Source organism: Neopsephotus bourkii, unplaced genomic scaffold (genome assembly GCF_033783945.1).
Source record: "Neopsephotus bourkii isolate Nb327-2 ecotype Australia unplaced genomic scaffold, CSIRO-AGI_Nbou_v1 NB_53, whole genome shotgun sequence".
NCBI lineage: Eukaryota > Metazoa > Chordata > Aves > Psittaciformes > Psittacidae > Neopsephotus > Neopsephotus bourkii.
The window spans coordinates 13,599,750-13,607,889 of NW_026900570.1; positions in this window are offsets into that span (position 1 = coordinate 13,599,750).

The window sequence follows — 8,140 nt, forward strand, 5'->3', positions numbered from 1 at the left end:
TAAAAACAACTGCATTTCTTTAGATTATAATATCGATATATTTAGTTTCCAACACTTCCAAAGGAAAAAAAGAAAATAGGTCTATTTGAATAAACAGATTCAAGAGCATAGATACATTATATTGCAATGTTGATTTTAGCCATGCTATACCAAGAAAAAGAATGAGTAACAGCAACTCACTGCAGTGACTTGTTTTAATTTTGCAGATCAGGGCATCCTTTAAATGATACTTGCAGAGTATGTACTGTATGAACTCAGAACATTAACAGAAAATATCAATCAAATTATATATTTCCGTGCATGAAGTCTGAAGTATGATATGCTTCCCAGAGTACTTATTTTCTATATCCAGTAAAAGGAAAAATGGAGAATAATTGGCATCATTTTATGGATATAATGGGAAGCTTTGAAACTGCATCAAAAATTCCTGGAATAAGAGGTTAAGTAATTGGTTTGACAAGTCAAAGAAAAAAAGTTAAATTTTCTTTTCTGGTATTTTTCTTTGATACTATTTCATAATAGTTTTCCATTTCAACCAATCTCTTGAAAATGGCAATTCACTGAATTAATCCGATCTCAAGAAAGCACAATTTAATCTGGGAGCAGAAAAACTATTGAGCTTTATTGTAAGCTATTAAAATAATGCCCGTGGTGAAGAACAAGATGCCCCCAATCTGTACGAAGTGAATGGTGAGCCCAGGTGCGCAAATCCTACAACTATTTGATATGAATTTTCCTTTCTAATTTTTGCTTTTGTAATACCCATTACCCAGCCAGGTTTTAAACAGACCAGAAAACTATTCAGAACCATCAAACTTTCATAGGAATTTGCGACATAAATGTAAGTTGAAGATATGATTCAGATAATTGGGTTTGATCTCAGCTATCATTGTTATTAGTTCATTATCAAGTTCATTAGTCAATCAAATTACAGAAATGCAACTAAAGTCACCTTATAAATGTCAAGATGAATGTTAGACAGCTGAAATGGTGACATTATTAAAATGCTTTATATGAGGGCACTTTTTGTTACAGTAAGATGTTTTCTGTCCACTGAGACAGTTGTGACTCAATGGTACCTAATTTTACATGTAAAGAAGAACAGAAAGGCTGCAGGGGAAACTGAATCTCAGTATGAAGATGTTATGTAGAACCTCTTCAGCATTTCAAGTTGCACACTTACGAGTAATTACTTCATATGTAACTTGATACTATGTTCATGACTTTCGATGAAATTAGGTTAATATGTTTATGTTTCAAACTCAGTGTTTATTTTCATATATTACTAGAACCCCCTAATTTGGGGATGAGGGAGTTAATTCCACCTTCATTATCTCATTTTCTACCCATGCTGAAACAAGCAGAGCAGCAGCTCTGCTCTTGACTGTAAAGTGCTAGAGTTTTTGATTCTGCTGGCACATTTGGAAGGCTTTTGGACCATTTTGCAAATTATAGTATAATGCAATACCCTAGAAGAAATAATTATACCCAGCCTCTGTAAGCCAGGAATTGAATTCGAAAAACTTGGGCCTTTTAATTTGGTCACATATAATGTATGAACTGCAGTTCTTCCAAAGCTAATGGAACCAGAGGGAGCATTATGATTATGACTCTCTTAATATATTTTTCCATTTAAAAACTGGGGTCAGACTTGAACAGAGCAAAAGGATGAAGTATGATTTAAGCGCTACAGACCAGCGTACAGGATAATATGAAGTAAAAAACACAGCATACGAATAACTTCTCAGTGCCACTGCTTGCCTGAGTATCTGCTCCTTAATCTGCTGTTTCAATAGCAGTTGCAGGTATGGCAGGTAATACTGACTCATTCCTTGCTTTTTTGCAAAACTCTCAGAAAGAGTAAAACATCATATTATTGGTGGTGGTGGTGATCTTTACCATTTTTATAAAATAAAACATGAAAAAGCTACTTTGTTTCGCTATGTTTAAGGGTGATTCTGATCAGTTATGTACCAGTACTCAGATTTTTTAAGCATCTTTTCTTTTGACACCTTTGTAGCCAGCACTGTAGCAGGTTCCTGTATTTTGAGAGGTAAAGGATATATTGTCATTTGTTTAGTAATATTGAGTTGTACCTCCTTTAGCCATTAGCACTTTTTGAATTTAATAGCAATATTTGGAGAACAAGGTGTTCCAGTTTGGCCCTTTGCAAGAGAAGGAAGTATTCAAGCCTCTGAAAGTCAAAAGACCCAGCAATGTTTCAAAGAGTACAAACAGGACATGGAGGCAGCATGACACACTGCCTCTGAAACTAAACCTGTGGTGTTATCACATCATGTGTGTCCTGGGTTCAGCAGTAGCAGTCATTTTTCTCCTTCTTAGTAGCTGGTGCAGTGCTGTGTTTTTTGACTTTCGGCCTGGGAACAGTGCTGATAACACTGATGTTTTTAGTTACCGCTCAAATGTTCAGTCTGACCAAGGACTTTGTGAGTCTCATGCTCTGCCAGGGAGGAGGGGAAGCCGGGAGGAAGCAGAGACAGGACACCTGACGCAAACTAGCCAAAGAGGTATTCCACACCACAGCATGTCATGCCCACTATATAAACTGGGGGCAGTTACCTGGAAGGGCTAGATCACTGCTCAAGTTGGGCTGAGTATCAGTCGGTGGGTGGTGAGTGGTTGTATTCTCTTCCCTTATTATTTCCCTTATCATTATTATTGGTGGTAGCAGCAGTGATTTGTGTTATACCTTAGTTGCTGGGCTGTTCTTATCTCAGCCCATGGGAGTTACATTCTTTTGATTCTCCTTCCCATTCCTCTGGGAGCCGGGGGGGAGGAAGGGGGGGAGTGAGCATGTGGGCTTCATGGCTGACTGAGTTTAAACCACTACAGTGTGACACATTTAAGATGCCATTAATCCCAAAAGGAAGCTGAAATTTCCACACAGAAGGAACATTTTTATGATACGTGATTCTCAAAATCAGTGAAATTACAGTGAAATATGTCCAAATTTCAATTCCTAAGGCAAAAGAGGGGAAGAAACAGGACTCTGCAGTTCACTGGAGGGGCAGTCTCAGGTAGGTATCACATTATTTTATTTCATTCTCACAGATGCTGAGCAATTAATCCATACCTTTAATCATAGCATAATGAGAGAGATCATGAGATAGAGAAATACGGTGTTCCAAGAGAAACAGAGGGCTCTTCAAATTCTTGTTGACATTTTCTGCATATCCAATAGCAACCAGGAAAACTCCAAGTTGAATACAGGTTTACTGAAAGGGAACCCACTCCTAGAGATGGCATTTTAGAGGTATACTGCTGATGAGTTGGCTCCTGCCTACTATAGCCAAAAGAAACCTCAGAGCATGCCCAAGGCTGTGATACCTAAATAAATTATCCTTGCCTGCCTCCTCCCTTCTCTCCTATGCTGGTGTTGTTGCTCATTTGATCCACAGAGTACTTTTTCATGGACAAGCAGAAAACAAGCAGAAAAAATGTTATTTTCTTGAACTGGATCACCCCAGGTTGAGGCATGTACCGGTGGTAGCACAAGGGAGAGAAAGGAGAACAGGAAGGTAGGGGTGAACGGTGAATTGTGGCTAAGTTGTGATAAAATTGCAGCATAAGTGAAAGTTAAGACAAAAGATTGGTTGTAACATATTTTATACTTGCAATTATGGAATCACAGAATGGTTGAGGTTGGAAGGGACCTCTGGAGGTCATCTGATCCAACGCCTCTGATCAAGCAGGGACACCTACAGCCAATTGCCCAGGAAAGTGTCCAGATGGCTTCTGAATATTTCCAAGGAGGCTTTTCTTCTGTAATTACATCAAGAATAAAACTGTAATTTTCATATTAAGTTTTCTAGAGGTCAAGTGAACTCATGTGAAGCTGACAAACAGCATATTGCTTCCCTGACAAGAATGAGTATGGCGAAGTGGGTTTAAAAGAAACGCTTTGAGTGCCTGCAAAAACAGTGCAGAAGTTCGGTCTCCCCTTACATGTAAAAGTACTGACAGCTGAGAACTCCAGTTTAGGAAAACTGTTTCCAGGGATCTAGATTTTATTTCAGACAATCTAGATTTTAATCCAGGAATCCTGAATCAAGTCCTTCTCTACCACCAGCAGTTAACCCTGTAGATAGAATTAGATCCACTGCTGGTTGAGCAAAATTCAAGCGGAAAGGGCTGACCTTGCAAAACACCATCCTTCCTGGCAGGTAGGGTAAGTGTTGGTGTTGACATCCAACAGATGTCAATGAAGCAAATGTCTTCTACAGAGAAGGGGAGTGCATCAGAGAGGTTTTTTTTTTTTTAACTGTCTTTAAAAAGAGGTTATGTACCATCAGGACAGACATGCAAAATAGATTGTTTTGCTTCCAGCCTGAAAGGGGAAGACCTGACAGTTTTTAACAAAGTGATGGCAGACCAAGTCATAGATTATGAACTGTTTAAGATGGCTGTATTGAACAGTCATCCATCATAGCTAAAATGCCTTGGCTGAAATTCAGATGTCCCCAAAAATTAATAATTTCAATCATGTAAATCGTCTCATAAATTAGATGACTCTTTAGAAAGTGGCTAAGGGGGTTGAGGATTAAAATGCATTAGTAAACCTAATTGCTGTGGATCAGGTCTGCAAGGCTTTTGACAGTGATGTGAAGAAAGAAGCTTGAACTTTAGGCTTGAAAAGTCAACAGATGAGGCTTTTTATCATGTGAAAAACAGTCCTTCACTGAGTAAAGAGGGCTGGGGTAGGGCAGTGACTATGGCCAGACCATGCCAGGAAGAGGGCCCTCCTAGCAGGCATAATGCAGTACCTCTCGGCAGGAGGCAAGCATGGGGAGAGTGAGCACATGATACCAGATAAGCCCATATTGTCAGAGACACAGCTGGCAAAGGCTTGTGCCCTGTTTGCCAGAAGATACTGATTCATGTTCCTGACTGCCATTAACTTGCACGGCCAATTTATTCTAATGTCCCAATGTCTGGTTTCCCCATCTGCTGAAAAGCAGTTAATTAACAAGTCAACTATAATCTGTTCTATGCTATAAAAAGCTAATACAATACATAAATGTCAAATAATACTAGCAATGTCTTTTGGGATACTTCATAGAACTTTTCCTAAAATAACAATAGGTTCAGCCTAGCAAAGGACAAATGTGTTCTGTCAGCTAAAATACCAATCTCTTTCAGAAGAAAAAAGCCCAGCAAGCAAAATGTCCATTTTGGAAAGGGCCAAAATACTGGAAATGTCTCCCTAGCAGGAAGATACAAATGCCCAAACCAGCCATTTCTAGCCTTAGAGGTGGGAGGTGCATGGTTTTATTTCATCACAGACATTCAGGCTGCCTGTGGCTTGCTCCCTCTTTTCCCTTTTCCTATTGCAGCAGTGTCCCATGGCATGGTCACCTGCCATGCACTGAGATGTGGCTGTATGTGACTCCATAGCAGTTCCAGTGCTCCTTTCCGTTTGGGCCTTTCCTTTAAACCATTCATTTTCACTTCCAAGGCAAACATGTTTATACCAAGGCCAGTGTAAGCAGATCCCAAGTCACCCTAAGGTGCTTTGGGCAAAATTCTCCTCAATTAGATTTGTTCTCCTGAGTGCAGATCAGAAGAACCAGCCCTAAGATGTCATTATTCACATTTTCTTCTCTCTAGGTACCAGCTTGAAGTAGTTTAACTGTAGGATATCTATTTTTCAGGTATCTCAATTTTTACCTCCATGTTTTTTGAAGTGCACTTTTACTCTAATAATAAGTATATAATCAATTACATTTTTCCACTCCTCAGTTCCCTCCTGTGTGTACATTTGGTGTGATGTCTCTGTACTGAACTGGTTAAAATATTGTTACAGTGCTTCCCTAACAGCTGCAGTGCGGATCCAATCTTTCTGAAAGGACTCTGTGTGTTACCAGCACTCCTTACTGAGGTCTAACCCAGCTAGTTTACCAGGTGAAGTCAATGCAGATGTCATTTATGCTGCTGAACGTTTAATACCAGAGAAAAAAACAAATAGGCAAATTGGAGGCTGAGTTCTGAGATAGATCATTACTTTTAATCTTGACAATTTTCACCTGGAAATCATGGAAAGTAAGTCTCCATACTTATGGACCATTTTCAGGATGAGATTGTAAAAACTAGAATTTTCCACTCCTGTGGAAATCAGTTATGAAACTCACGGACAGTGGTGGAGCTTTTATAAACTAAACCTTTTAACTAATTCAGTCATCAGCCTTAATCCCCTATGCTCATGTTATTTACACAGCTGTAAATTTTCACCTCTATCCTATATTCATCTTATATTTAACGTATCTATCCACTTTGTTAGACTGTTGCCTAAAACTGTTAAAGCACAATTCTTAAACCACTTAAATGTGAGAATAATCTCAGGGCTGCAATTGCTTAGTGTCTCCTATAAATTGCTAGCTGTTTTTTTAATGATTTTTTTCTCTTTTCAAATTTATTATTACTGTTTTCATAATTGCTTTTTAAGTATTATAATTATTACCTAACAAGTGGTGTAGTAGCTGGAAGAACATTAAGAATTTAGTATATCATTTCCTTGTGTACCAGCTGGGATATGCTAAAGCTAGACAGCAGGTACTGTCAAGGAATGGAGCCTTGGGGATGGTGTTTGTGGTACTCCTAAAAAGTAATGAAGAGCAGTGGCCAGTGTAGCTTTCCATGGATGGAAGACAGGGGATTGCATTTCCCTCTCCAGCTTATAGGGACTAACCACAGCACAGACCATTAATTCACCATACTCTATATTCTTTCATGTGCAAATACTATTTTCTTCATAGAAACCAAATTAACGCGTAAAAGATGAGATGTATTTTTAAATACTTGCTCATGCAAAAGATGCTCAAACTTGGCTTTTTTCCTACTTTTCCTTAGGGACTAATGGAAGTAACAATATTTCAGACTTACTGAAACGCCTAGAGAAATATATCTTTCTCCTTGAGAGATCTGTTTCAAGCTAATGCTGCTTTCTGCAAGTGAACATGACAAAGGACAGAGTCAAGAGGAACCTGGTAACTGATAGAAAATATCCTAGTAATGGATGAGAAAGCAAATTAATAAAACCCTGATGTGATAAGTCATACAAATTGTTTCTCTGCTCTGAGCGAAAGGGGAAACATGGCTTGCTGTTTGACAGAGTAGGTCACTTTGATGGCATACTTCATGAGACCTGCTGTCCCCAGCAGAAGCTATGTGATTTCATTTATAAGGTAACGCTTGTTTCAAAAGATCAGTCTATTCACGCTTTCTCTACTACTCCTTTTTAAATATCTAATCTAATGCCTCAACCGCCAAAGTAATTTTCTTGTCACAAAGAGCATGCAGAAGAGGGATGAAAACACCCACTGCTTCCTCCCTCCCTCTTCATTATATTATTTACTTGTCTCTCCTTCAGTTCCCTTTTTTGTCAGCTCTTTTCTGCAACAGTCCTTCTTCTTTCTGGCTGGTGTATTTATGTATGTGTGTCTGCATAGTTGTCCAAGCTATAAATGACAAGGAATAATATTTTCTTGTAATTTTTTAATGGTGTCTTCATACTATTCTTTGGTAGTTAGGTAACGATTCTGAAAAATAGATTCTGCCTGCCAGTTACTGAAAAGAGCTGACCTGTTTGCCACATACAAGAATGGCTGAAGCCTCTCCTCTGCAACATTCAGCAGCCAAAATAGTAGAGAAAAGGATAGGCAAATATGAGGTTACATGGTTACGTTTACTGGAGTTTTCCCTGCTTTGGAAATAGAAGAGACCCCACAATCTGCCACAGGTTTTCTTTCCTCCTCCGCTTTCCCTGCAGGAACCTGAACAGAAACCATGTGTTCTGCAAACTGCGAGCAGGACGGAAATGGTTTCCTTTCCCACCACCAATATTTAAACATGTATGATTTTTACTTTTGTTTTGACAATTTTCTGTGAGCAAATATTGGTTCTAAACAGAAAAGTAGGGTCTGCAGCAGTAAGTATGGTGTTGGTCCAGTGTCACTAATACTCTGACAGCATTCAGCATAGTCTTTAGGTCTCGGAACCCCTTCCCTTGCTGTGGGGTAGTAGTTTAAGACATTTCTTAACCCTGAGCTTAAACCACAATATAGTTGTTCAAGGAACTGAAAAGCACACTGGAACACATGCATATTTAATTTGTAGAGAGTCT